Source organism: Heliangelus exortis, chromosome 4 (assembly GCF_036169615.1).
Source record: "Heliangelus exortis chromosome 4, bHelExo1.hap1, whole genome shotgun sequence".
NCBI lineage: Eukaryota > Metazoa > Chordata > Aves > Apodiformes > Trochilidae > Heliangelus > Heliangelus exortis.
Window position 1 is genome coordinate 26,115,240 of NC_092425.1, and position 14,687 is coordinate 26,129,926.

At 38.4% G+C, this 14,687-nt stretch overlaps 1 protein-coding gene across 1 annotated transcript in view; it reads right to left on the reverse strand.

Annotated features, from left to right (window-relative positions):
• CRACD (capping protein inhibiting regulator of actin dynamics) overlaps window positions 1-14,687 on the reverse strand; it is a 129,573-nt gene that overhangs the window by 70,827 nt on the left and 44,059 nt on the right. The gene's annotated exons all lie outside the window — the stretch shown is intronic.

Below are 14,687 nucleotides of genomic sequence, written 5' to 3' on the forward strand. Positions count from 1 at the left end.
ACTTTTACTAGGCTAGCCCAAGAGTATGTTTTTTATGTTTTCCCTCTTTTGAGGGGTGCTTCTAAACTAAGCAATTTCTGCCTGTAAATGGTTTGAAATGTTTGCAGTCTAAAAAATAAATAAAAAAAGAAAAAAAGAAAAAATGATACTGCTACCCAGGAAACTTTCATTAGCTTTGGATTTCCCTCCTCTGAGACTTTCATACAAAATGGTCTTTCTTTACTCTTTCTAACTAGTGAAATAGCAACACTTTCTTATTTTTCCTTCCAAACAGCCACATCCTGCAGTTCTAAATCAATTATATCTCAAGAAAAATATGTCACTGTTTTTACTGTAGTTTTGGCTGAAATAAAAATGCATTACATGACTCTAGTTTCTTAAAAGAAAAACTAACAACCTCCTAAATTTAAAATGAGAGCTTCTGATAAGTTTTATTTTCCTTCAACTAGAGTATGTAAAAATAAGTTTCAACTATTTTTCTGGCTAAAAGCATGAAATGCCATTTTTTTACAACCCCCCCCCACATTTGTTAATACAAAAAATGCAAATTATACTAATAGACTGCAATGTAGGAAAAATTTAAACTGGTGAAAACAACTTGTAATATTGCATGGGGTAACAATTAGTTTTCTAACTGATTTTTCTTCTGGTAACTGATTTTTCTTCTGGTTTCACTTGTTTTAGTTTTACACTGAAAAATCTGAGAGTATTTTTGCAATTTTGAATGAAAACATGATATAAAAATTTCCTCAAAAGTTTTTCAGTCTTATTAGTGATTATTATGCTTCATTAAGCATCTAACTAAAATTCAGTAATAGACAGGGATTTTGCAGCAACCATTCTATTCCCACACTCTAACACTTATTTAATAGTATTTGCTATATTCATTCATCCTTATGTCCCCAAGCAGCTACAAATCAGAATTTTTTTTTTTGAGAACAATGTAATTAGGGTATTGACAAAATCATGCTCCATTTGACAAGACAAGGACAATTGCATCATTTGTCCATTGGCAACCAAACAGAACAGCTTGCAGGCTTTAAATTGTGGGGTTATTTGCCCCTGTTTCAGCTACTGCTGAAGCTCATGGGTTATGTGTTGGTGGGCACGCTGAGGCTGCCAGGACAGATAATGTAGATCAGTGCTGATCCCAGTAAATGCAGCTGAAAGAAGGCAAAGTTCATTTAAACTGAGAAACAACAAATTAGCACTCAGTGCTAATTTACATTCAGGAGGTCTTCAAGGTGTGAATGAAATCTGAAAAAGTGATATGGAAACATCCACAGCTTTTCAGGCCAAATTAAAAAAAAAAATTATTCCTTTTGCTTATGACATACTGTGAAGGTCTCAAAAAACTGGTACTTGTGTGTAACTGGGAACTCCAACTGTAAATTATCTCATACACATGGATCAAACACAAATCTAATTTTCCCAGGTAGACTCAGCACCACCCTCTCGTTTATGGGCACAAGGTGTAGTACTGAAAACAGCACGTGAAATGGTTTCAGCATGAAAAGTCCGTGGCTTGTCACAGGGTATCAGGTCGATGTTGAGCTAGCAAAACAGGCAAGAATGTAATTGCTTTTTCACCAAAGAGCACCCCCAGTAATAAATGACCAGTGCAAAGCTTTCTGTTAATTCCTACTGTAAATCCTCCAAGCAACCAAAAGCCATTTCCAGCACAGGCTCTGACAGTCCCTCCCCCACAGACCTGGTGCTGCTAATTGGCAAAGAACATCACTGATGGGGATGTGTCTGCTAATTTCACATTTCCCTGCTCCTTCTGCACCTGACCATCCAATGCCAATGGCTGTGGCACAGCAGGCACCAGGCATTCTATGCACCTGCAATAAGGAGCTTGCTGCAAACAAGGGACTTCAGGCTTATCCCCTCAATGGAAGCAGTAAATCTACTGATGGCTGCCCTTATGGAGGGTCAATTTTACTTCTTCTGGTTAAGGTTTTGAGGCACATGAGTAATAAATTATTTTATTGTGAGTAATGAATTATTTTATTGTTCTTGAAGATCAGAGTCAGAAAGACTTTGAACTCCTGGGTGTAATACAGACTTGCATGGTTCAAGGTGTGAGAAAAAGAAACTTAAAGTATGGTCAGTGTTGGCTACAAAGCTCTAGAGGCATGCAAAGAGATTCCTTATCAGTAATAAGCCTACAGAAAAGTCCTTCCTTCTATTCAATAACTTTTTTTTTTCTTATCAGGGAAAGAAGTGGAGCCAGGTGTATAGAGAAACATTTATATGAGAAGGAAATTCCAGCAGGAATGTCAGGCCAGTGTGGAAGATTTGGGCCTTGAACGATTAGTTTAGGAAATTATTCTATCACTCTTTTGCAATGCTACCCTAACATTCAACACATTATTAGAAATACTTATTCCCAGCATAAAAAGCCAAGTAAATGCATACTCTGCATACACTTGGGACAAATTACTTTATCCCACAGTAATCAGCAGCAGACAGAAATACTGATGTGAGGCCCAAATACCATGAAAGGCTGACCAGAATGGAAATAAGGAAATAAAAAGTTGTTTCAGTTTCTCAAGATTTTGTTGGAGGACAGAGAGTTCTATACTTCACATTTTGTACTTTCATAATCCACACTTTACCTCAACACATAATAATGGTACAAAGCCTTAGAACAGAAAAAGGCCATTATAAAATCAGGTTCTTAAAAATACCTACCCTAATGCTAGAGTTACAACTGGTACAAATTGGTCAACTGGTCTATTTTCAGCTTTGCAGACAATAGTTGTTCTTGCACATAGTCCAAATGGTTGTTATTTTGCCACACAACACAAGACTAGGAGGCAATTATGCATGGCAAACTATCAAATATTTGTTCACTAAAGGAGCTTGATACATATTTTTCCCCTATCTATTCAAGGACCTGTTTTTCTAAGAACATGTTTCAACTTCTCATGGTAACTGAATAACATGTTGAAAGGAAAATACTATCTGCAGTATCTCCCAGGTAAATATAACCAACATTACTCACAGAATGCTTTTTTTCATATGCAACGGAAGCTTCTGATTTAAAGAAAAAAGTATTTCTCATCAGACAGAGAAAGCCAGTATCAACAGCTCCTGAGAAAAGCAAGAGTGTAGAGATGTCTTTCAGTTAAATACTGAAAACTGTGACTCAGTGTTTCCTATCATGAGCAAGACCATCATCCTTCTATGAATTGCATGGTTTCTTTTGAACATGGTAGATTGTTTTTTACTTGAAACAGTGTTACAGACTTTTAAGATGATTCACAATTAATTTTTATAATTCCTATAATTAAAAATACTTTTTTTTTTTCTTCACACAACTTATCTGACAAAAGCTTGCAATAAATTATTAGCCATGAAAAGCAGTATAAGTCAGAAAAGCACTTCTGGAATTGGCAGGCTTAAGAATCAAGTTCATATTAGGATACAAGCTGTTTAACTAACAAGTCGTGATACATTTTGATACCAAGGTTTAGTTTTTAAATTAAAACCAAACCAAACCAAAACTTTCAGGCATTACTTTGGTGGCCACTAATACATCCATTTCTCTGTTCCAGAGCCTGAGATGCTTCAGCATTACACATCATACAAATATCATCACTTTGAATTATCCTCTCTGACAATGCATCACATGGTTTCCACAACTGCTTAAAGCTAGGAAAAGAAATGATCTCTGGTGGTCATAAAAGATCATGTTGGCATTTGTGTGTCAAACTTGCATTTGACTCCTTAGCCCCTTCAGGGCTGGGTCCTGCAGGGAGCACAATACACAAATGCGCATGCACGTGTATGTGTGCCTGTATACACCATACACAGAGTGCCATGGAAAGGCTGTTAAGTGTCATTTAACCTGCCCTTTTCTAGGCTTCTGCAAGCTACACATTTTATCAAAATGCATAAGAAATTCAAGAGAGTTTTATTTCAGAAGGGGCTACCACCAGACTAGGATGTGTTTCTCTTCTGTCCATACAAATACAATGAGCAAATCATGTTCTTGCTTGTATGTAGACTATAAGGTGGGCAAAGTGTCTTTTTACTCCTTAGCCAAAATCAAATTCCTTGTATGCTGTCTTGAGAAATAAATAAAAAGCTAAACATCCAGAATGAGCAATTAAAAGCTCTACAACTAACAGAATACTTAAAAATCACGGTTAGTAAATAATATCTCAAAAAGGAGTGACTATATCCCCAGATAAGAAAAACCTTGGCAATCTAATCTATTATAATTGCCATGCATCACGTCCTAGAACTCTAGGATATCACAAAATATCATTTAACCCATACAGCTACGAGGTATCTGAGGAAAAAACAAGCAGTAAAAATGCTCAGCTTCCAGTCTTCAGCAGTGGCAGGAATGGAGACTTCTCCCAGATCTCCTGACACTGTCGTGTTAAGCCATGCTTTACAAGGAATCCTCTTCTGAGGTAAAAACCCAAGTAAGAAAAGCAAGAAGAAAAAAGAGGACCCAAATCTGATCTGAGCTGACTCCCAGAAGTACTCCACAGGTCCATACTTCTGGCCCATCCCTGCAAGGGCATGGAACAAGCTAGAAAGAAAAAAGGGGTGTAAAGAAGACAGAGACCCCAAGTGACAGCACCAGAAGCAGTGGGCAGACTGAAACATGGGAGGTTCTCTCTGAACATCAGGAAATATATTTGTACTGTGAGGGTGAGCAAGCACTGGCACAGGCTCCCAGCCCATGGTGGTGAAGTTTCCAACCCTGGAGATACTTGAAAGCTGTTGTGGGCAACCAGGTCTAGGTGGCCCAGCTTGAGCAGGGGGGGTTGGATGACATGACCTCAAGAGGTGCCTTCCAACCTCAGCCATTCTGTGATAGTGTGAAAAAGGAAAATCAGAAGCCAGGAAGGTAATTTCCACATGTAGGAAACAAAAACAAGAAAACTTCCATATTTTTTCTTAGAAGTACAACCCTATTTATCACAAGCCAAACAATGACATGAGTAATAGCATAAAATCAGATTTAACTTGACAGACCTGCAGAACGTTTGCTGTTGACATTGTCATTTACCTGTGTCAAGCTGGAACCATTAAAAAGCCATCTCTCCAGTCAAGGTTGCATAGATAAAATTGAAGTGCATGCAAAAGACTGAGTAAGAAGGAAGCTTTGATCTCACAAACTGAAAGGGAGGAATAGCCTTCTCAGAAAACCTTGAGTATGAAAAATTCAGCTTTTGCAGGGCCAGCCATCCCCCTGCTCACACAGACAGACACACAGACACACAGACAGACACACGGAATGCAGCCACAGCCCCTGCTTGCTTCTGCACTCCCTGGCTCTCCCCCAGCACAGAAAGGTGCTGCAGAAGTTAATTGTGTTTGCACATCAAGGTGGCTGAGCTGCACCTAAATACACTGGGGGACATACAGATGGGTAAATGAGACTGTTTGACCCACACAGTGTTGCTGCAGATGAGGAATGGAAAACTCACTTGAGCTCAGGGGAGCTTGATGGCACTGCAGTAGGAAAATGGCTGTATTTTTGCTGGAGTTTTACCTTCACTATGTGGGTCTTTGGCCTGTTCTCTTGTGAGGTTCTGCAGGTAGTAGCAGTGGTGAATTGGTAACACATTAGGTAAAATCAGAATTTTTTTTTTTGACATCCAGTTCCTAAAAACCTAAACAAAATATATTTTCTTTCATAAGACATTGCTACTTTGGCAATAACACTTTGTTTTAATTGCAGATACTACAAGGCAGCCTGTTTTGTTTCACACTTCTAATAACAGCAGGAAGAATAATTCCTGAGGTTTCTTCTGCTTTGCCTCTTAGTCATTCTGAATACTGTTTTGCCAGGTATGATGTTGAACAGCAATTAAATTGAAATAAATTTATAGCTTTCTCTGTGAGAGTATTTCTCTATCGGACTATTGGATCCAGCTCTACAGCCATGCTTGGCTATCATTAACTTGCCCTGTCCACAGGGAGCTTTCTCAGGTGTGAATCAAAGGACACTTCATTGCAGAGCTTGGTTATAGTTACCCTGGCAGAATTTAAGTATAAAGTGGAAAACAAGCAATAGATGTGACCCCAACACTTTCCTGGGCTTTAGCTTCCCTTCAACACAGCTTGTATGTACAACTGCCTTCACAAAATAAAGGCAATTGTTTTGTTTTTTTGTGGTGGGTTGGGTTTTGTTGATGCTGTTGGGTTTTTTTTTGTGTGTAGGGGGTTTTTATTGGTTTTTTTTTGTTTTGCCAAAACAATGTATCATGTTCTTTCTCAAAGACTACAAACATCTTCAATTAGAAATCCTTCTAATACACTTTGAAAGAGGAAAATGTGAAATATTACTATTTCTTCATTTTGATGCCAAGATTCTTTGCTTCTCTGCTTATTGAGCTAATTATAACCTCTAATGTCCAGAAAAGCATATGATATTGAATTCCTTGCACTTCCTTAAATATTAAGGTAGGTCATCAACTGTTGCAAGATTCTTTTATGATGGTAAAATTCCTTCAGTTATTTTCTGTCCATTTAAAATGCAATTAAAGACACTGTTCTACAGCTACAAGTGTCATTCCTGAATATATACCTAAACTATTTCCAAACACAGCTAGAAAATTCACATTCCAGTATTAGGTGACCAGATTTCAATCTCTTTATTTGATCTAAATTGAACTCTGCTACATGCTGACTCAAGCAATGCAATAAAATTGCTTATTGAATAGGATCCTGCTCTACAAAAGTAAAAAAAAAAAAAAAAAAGTCAAAAGAACTTGAAAGAAAAAGAAAAAAGTAATAGAAAAGTCTGAGAAATTCCTTCTTGACGAACCTCATATCACAAAGTTCACAGACAGCACAAACATCATGAAGCAATGATGTCTAACCCCAATGTATATCCAAGGGGAGAGGGCATTAGCACCACAGCCTACACACAGAAATCACTGACCATCAGTTTCTGGTACTTGCTGGTGTGGAAGTAAATTTGCCAGCTGCCTTGGAAGCTTTCTGAAGAAAGGCAGCACTACATAAACATAAATCATTAATGAACTGAGTGACCTCATCCTAGAGTAACTAGAGAAGCATAAAAACAACTTGCTATATAGGTAGAAAGTCTTCTAGTCAGCAGTGCCACGCACCAGCAGGCAGCAAACACAAGAGCATCCATCCTGATGCCAGAGCAGATTCCTTTTGTCAGGCTTTGTGTTCTTATCTCAAACAACACAGGTCATTGGTGGCAAAAATCAGAAGCTTCTGAGGACAAATGGGTACATAGTTCAATAATTAAGAAGGGGATCCCTGTCTCATCCTTCATTTCACCAAGCCTTGCCTGAAGCAAAGCATTTGACAGAAATAAAATAAATTTGGTTACCCTGAAGAACACAAAAGTAGTTATTGTGTCTGAGCTGGTACATGGTGCAAAGCTGTTAACACAAACCACTGTGGCTTGCAACAACATCTTGAGGAAGATGGAAACCAAATGCACAAAGAGCACCTCTGCTCCAGTAACCAGACAACTCCTCCAGCCATGCAGAGAGATGGGAACAACCCCGAGATGTGAAGCAGTAGGAGCAGCCCAGCTTTTGGGGGCTCTCTCCTTGCTTTTCAGCCCTGCTCCCTCACCTCTCAACACCCGTGACTGCAGCTGCTCCAGCCCACCTTGCTTCCCAGCCCTTTCCTGTGGTGCTGGCATGGAAGGCAAAGGAGGCAGGAAAAGGCCAGGAAAAGGCAGGTAGCTGCTGGCACAGAGAAGGAACATGCCTCTTGCAGAGGGGTAAAGCTGCTGCTACACAAAATAAGGAGTGATCTTAAGCCCAAAGTACCCAGATCTGGATATTGTGAGTTCGAGGTTACGGTGCTTGATAGAGACTTTTGCAGTCCCTAGTACAAAAAATTTAGTTGCACCAAACTGCCCTGAAAAGTGCAGGTTTCTTAATGACATCCTGAGGACAGCAGTTCTTTAAAGAAAACTTAAATGATGGCAGAATTATGACTTTGCAAAACCTTTCAGTGAGGTGGTTCAGTGCACAAGGTTCACCATTGATGAAAAACAAACAGAAGCAAAAATTTCTGTGAAAAAAAGAAATTAAAAAACAAGAGAAATTTGTCTGGCTGGCTCCTCTGGCAGAGCAAAAAAGATATATCTGCTAAAGTTGAATGAGCCAATGCTTCGCTGGACAAATTTTGGGCCAGCAACTCTGACTGAAGTGCTACTTTTTTTTTTTTCTTCTTTCTTCTCTGCATAGAAAAGTGGCAGAGGGAGCACTTCACTGGCAGTCTTCATCCTGCTGACGTGGGGAGGGAAATCAGCCGAGTGTCAGGCCAGCTTCATGCAAAGATTTTAGCTGACAAGTCTGTGCTGCCTTTGCTGTACATGTAAAAACTTGTTTTACCAACTACCTATATAAGTAAGTCAAACTTTGTATTTTTTAAGTTCTGTAAAATTAAACTAAAATAAAAAGTCTCAAAGGAAAAAGAACAAAATCAACTTAAAACTATTTGAGGGCATTAACTGTATTAAAGCTCTTGTTAGTGCATGTTATGACTCTTTATCCTCTTCTTGAAATGACCCACAAGTGAGTACCACAGACCGTTTTTTCTTTCAATTCCATGACACTTCCAAAAACAAAATATACAACTTCTTTCCAGAAAACACATTGATAAATGTGCATTTTACAGGTAGAACTGCCCCTTGCCAGCAGCTAAGCTCCCTAGCCTTCTCACAGAGGTGGTAAGTAATGTCCAAGGTAAAAGCTAAATGCATAAAAATATGTATATACACCAACACAGGGAGGCACACACAATCTGTCTTCAGATTTTTACAACACATTAAGTAAAGCTTCTAAAGTCAAAGAATTTTTACTTTCCTTTCCCTAGTTGATCTAACCTAAAAATAAATACAAAGTCCTCAGCATTAGCTGGCAAAATGAAGTTAAACATTTAACAGAGTAAAAGACCAACTACATGGCTTACAGTAATTAATACATATTGAAATATCAGATGAGGACTTAAAAGAAATAACTGCTCTGTTAGAAAATATATAATTTTCCCCCTAATCTAAGCAGGGGACTTATATATATATATACTATAAATATATATATATATATATAGTGTGTGTGTGTATATACACACACAAATGCTGGGTATACTTGGAAATGACAATACAGCATTTGTGGTTTGTTGAATTAAGCAACAGAAAAAAAAAAATTCTTAAAACTTTTTTTTTCCTTCTCCAAAACAGTAAGGGCTTCCTGATAGCTCTTTTTTTTTTTATCTCAATAAAATTTTATATAGGTATGTCCTGGTTTGGGCCAGGATAAAGGATAACACTTGCTGGGCCAGTGTTAAGCCGCGACAAGGTATTATCTTTTGGTAACTATAGTGGGCTACAACTCCAGTTCCTAGAAGAGATGAATGTGTGCTGTTTATTATTCAGTGTCATGCTTTTTCACTTACATAGCTGCCTCCCAGCAAAGTGAAGCAATAGATGAATACTTTTATTGTGTTTACTTTCTGAATTGGAAAGATTGGATCTTTTGCAGAAGCTATTCTCACAAAAAGAAATACATATTAGATGTAAAAGCCCTTTTCACAAGTAACTAATTCTAAAATGAGTTATCAATAGTGTCTGTATCACAGCATTAATAAATTCTTACCGGATGCTTTTTCAAGTAATACATTATCAGAAAAAAGTCCTCTGGCTAAAGGTTATTGCAAACACCATACATTCTATCAAGTGAGTGGGATTTTAAAGGAGTTAAGATACCCATTTTCAGGTATGATTGGCTATGCAATGCATCACCACTTCCAGTCTGACAGATAGAAAATACATGTAGGGTGAAAGAAACGTAGCTGTGAAAGTGCAGCATAGCAACAGCAGTTTGTGTTGGACTTTGCTTTTGGTATTTTGGTGTGCTGAATGTTTTTGCCCCAGTAGATATTTTCACTTACTCAGAAACCGTCATGTTTTCTCTCTCTATGTGAAAAGAAGTAAGGATTAGGAAGTCTTACGTTATTTTCATTTTATTTCCTAGGCTACGATTGCTCTAACTACATGGTTTTCAGCCGTTTATTAAGCCTTTTTTTTTCTTCAATTTGAGGAGCATCAGACGTTTTTGGAACTGCTGCTATTGCAGCAATAAGAAATTGGGACAATCCCACTCATCAGCACTTTCTTGTACTTCTTTTCCACAACAGCCTTATAAAGGCATCTTTGCCAACAAGATAGCAAAAGGTAAGTATGTCCACTACCAGTAGCAGCAACACTTAAATCCACTCACTTTCTCTTGGTGAGAAAATGCCTAGAGCAGGAAACCAAGTAGAAATTGGAAAGAAACCCCATTCAAATAACATGCCCCTAAGGGAGATGAGAGGAGATAGTAACAAAGACTTTTGTGGTTATTTCTGTGGACACAGCTCAAGACTGCAGCTCCTCTGGAGGAACAAGTTCTCCTGGCAGAGCTGGAACACCTCAGTGAGACTCAGCACCACTTCAGTCCTTACAAGAGCCAGGATGCAGAGCATGACATGTAACACAAAGCAGGATGGGTTTTTAAGAACCGGGTCCTTGCAGCAACATAAGTTTGCACCAAACAACCACAATTTTGACATGTTTATTGGATGTCTGTCTCTGTATTTGATTATCCTGGGAAGAAGGGGGTGGGAGGAAGGTGGTTTAGTTTTTGTCTTCATGTCTTTGCTTTTTGCCACCCAGGTCTCTTTTTATTTTGTGAATAAAGAAAATATATATTCCCCAAGTTGAGACTGTTGCCTGTAACATTAATTGGTAAGATATCTCCCTGTCTTTATTTTAATCCACAAGCTTTTTTTCCACCTTATTTTCCCCCTCTGTCCTGTTGAGGAGAGGCAGTGAGACAGCAGCCAGATGGGCAGCTGGATGAGACCAACCCACCACGGTTTGTTAATGAAGGGCAAAAGGTTCCTCAATGCCAAGGAAGCATTCCAAAGCCAGATTTTATTTCAGTTGTGTCCTTTTCTACCCAGAGATCCCAGCTCTCTCACTCTCACTGCACTGATCTAGTATTTGTATCTTTGTTTTCCCTTTTCTGTAAGATTACTCAGGGATTATTCAGTGCTCTCTTTTCTCTAGGTAAGTATGGCAAAATGAAAGTGATATTGGGCAAAAGCCATGATTACAGTCACAGAATCATAGAACATGAGGCATTTTTCTAGATATTTAGAAATAGTTCAATATTTTGGTATTTGGGATCTGATATGTTGTCATATCTAAAAATAAAAATTGTTGCAATAACTTCCTGCTTTTTTTTTATTTCATTATACTGCTCAGTGGTAAATAAATTTCTCAGTGGTTCTGGAATGACCAAATGCTCACTATGCTACCAGGAATAAAGAAATTAAGTTGATATAAGCAGTCAGATTTGAGAGAAGTCTATAGGAAATAAGTTAGAGGAGCTGTTCAAACAAATGAGCAGGGAGGCAAAACTACAGAGATCTGAACACCAGCTATAGAAGATGCATGCAGAGACCAACAACAGGAAACCAGGGGGGGTCTGCTATGGAAACAAAAGCAGGTGAACAAATATAGTACCAGCACTGATAACCCACTGCAAGTAGATGAATCATTTGGTTAAAATTGGGAATGTTCTTTTCAATGTCTATTTTTAAATAAAATGTGTAAGAAGCTTTCACAAGATTTTTATATGTTCTATTTCAGTTTCTAAGAAGTACCAAAATACTGCCAGAAATGTTGGTCCCAGAATATTGCTGCCAGGAGCTCAGAATAGAAATCCCCCAAAATTTCATAAAAGCATGGAGTGAATGTTTCCAGCCTATTCCATCTTTGGTTTAGGTTCAATGAGCCTAAATAACCAGTCTAGCATGCATGCCTAAGACAAATGTGACTTCAAATCTCTGATGAGCCCATCTGCCCTTGGTATTAAAAAAAATTATTCTCTAAATGGAAAATAACGGATGTTGGAAAACATACAAAGTATTACCAAAAGGGCTGGAGAGGAAAAGCAGTTCTTTTCTTTGAAACGAGAAAATCCTACACAAGAATGCCTAAGTTTCAATAGCAGCACAGATAGTTTAAGGAAAAGACATGCTGACAAATATAAAAAAACCAACATGGTCATTTTGTCTCCCTAAGAAGCTCTGTGTATCCCTTTTGATAAACGCTACAGCCTGTATCATACTAAAACTAAAGGCTATAGAATTGCATCCGTTCAGCTTAATTGACTGCATTAATTTTCTTTGGAGTCAAAATATATGACATCATACTGTGTGTGAGTAAAACTGCAATAACCTTTCTATGGTTTGGATTAAATGGAACCAGTGGACTTGCTCTGGGCTAGTCCTGGGCAGGAAAGGCACATTTTGCTTGCAAGGTTTAACCAAAATCTTCACACTTCTTTCTACTCAATGGGACTGTCCTAGCCTTCATTTTTGTAATTCTTACCTAGCATATTTTTTTTCCTATATTACTAGGGACTTACTGCTCAGTCTGTTCTGTCAATATTTACGATTAGTGAGTATAAAGGTGACAGATCTAGAAGGCTGAAACTCCTTCTTTCATGGGCATGACACAGGTCGCTAAAGACATCTGGGACTTCTCTTTTAGAGATTTGTTTCACAGTTCTTTTGTAACATTCCTTCTTTTTTGGACAATGTAGTGAGAAATGCTGATTCCATGCTGTGAAGCAATGATATTCTTAAACTTGTCCTCCTAGATCTGAACAAACCCAACAATCTCAGCACACTGAATAAATCCTATAAACATTATGGGAATACAACTCTTGCAGGTAAGTGCCAGTGTATTTCCCATAGAGTTCTTGGGCTTTTCTCTTGCACTTTAACAGGTACTCTTGTAGAAAATAAGCAGTTGGAGAGGGTGCCAGGTTCTCTTAAATTTAAAAGGTCTTATACAGAATACAGTCCTATAGAATATACATTCCTACAGATCTCTGTTTCATGCTATTAAATTAATAGATTTTTTCCTAGAAAAGAAGGATATTTCACTGAATTACAGTCTGATCAGAAAAGAGATTTCTCAATTGTGTTATAGAAGCAAATGTTTCTTGCCAGGTTTTCATTTGCATTTGCAAGAAAGGTTCTCTGCTCATTTTTTGAGTGAAGTTTCTTCCTACAGAGGTGAGATGTTTCATTTTGGTCCAAGCCAACCATTACTGAAAGAACTCACTGCTCTAAATTCATGATTATTGCTCTATTAATGTGCTAATTTCCTCTCAGAGCCTACCTTGACTTATATATACCTGTGGAAACTGTTTTATTTATAGAATAAAAGAGTAAAACCCAACATACCTACATTTAACCTGGAGCATGCTGTGACTCCTGATTTGAAGAAAAATGGTGACAAGTCATGAATTCTAGGGCCAGAGACATCTTTAGGTGACAAATCCCTACCTCCCCCTGGGGCCACTGAGAACTGGGATCCAGCGCTGGCCCTTTGATCTCACTCACTATTATACAACAAAGACAGCTCCTCTTAAACACCGAGGTTCTACCCACAAGTTACATGGCTTTACAATTTATCACTAATACCTCAACCTCACCCAAAAAAGGAAGCCATGCAAAGATGTACCAGCTGTGTTAATGTATTCCCAGAGCTCAGGCAGCAGCAGGGTTGAGCAAGGCCACCACAGCAGTCTGATTTGGAGCCAATACATGTAAATAGGTTTTTGCCTTAGTAGGGTCAGTGCTCAGTTTTAGTCTTATGTTGGTCAAAAAATTACAAACCCCCCTCACAGGCTTTCCAAGGGTGATATAAAAGAGAAAGCATTTACAATGCACTCATATGCAAGGCACACATCTGTACCTTCTAACTGAATGAGAAGTTACTCCCTTAGGTATCTTCAATTATATAAATTGCACCCTCCTCGTTCTATGGAGTGTCTTTTCTTGGCACAAAGTTATTAATGGAGACAGGACTTTGAAGATGTGCATCAGAAAGCTCCCTTGCCCCTGGAGAATTGTCCCAAGGGATTACAGCAATCAAATGCATTAAGGAAGCAGTCAAGTCATTCTCCAAATGTAACAACATCTTTCTGAAGAGTTCAGTTGCAGCCAGATTATTTTAGCTCAAGCTCCTTGTGCCAGAAAAACTTCGTCTCCCTGTCAGAATTAGCCACCTAATTTTGGAAAGTTCACCACAAAAACAAAGGGAACGTGTGAAACTGCAAAGGAGGTCTTATCACCTCTATTCAACAATAACAGGCTGTGATAGATCCCTTCTTGCCAAATTACTGTAGCTTTGCACAGAATTTTAATTTGGAAGCAGCCATTTGGATCCTATGAGCGAGTAGGATTTAGAACTGCAAATCCATGAAACTCTGAGCAAGTCTCATATGTCAGCAAGCTACAAGGAAACACCTTCCCTTTGCTAAGCCTAGATTTATTAGACATTTTAAAATTGCTTTATCTTATTAAAACACAAATTACAGATGCCTTTTAGAGTACAATAAGGTCACACTGAACAAGGCTAGTAATGCCAGAGCAAATAGTTGCAACTCTTAAACCTAGGCTGCTACAATGCAGGTCAATTACTACTTATTTTGAGAAATGGCAATTTTTCAATCTTCTTTCCTTCAGTAAACCCATTCTCTTCTCCCTCACCAGCTGCTCAATCCAACCCTGGCAAATATGATGCATCCCCCACTCCACTGCAGTATGACCAAAAAGTTAGAAAACCTCCAGCAGAGAGATGGCAACAAGCCACGGGC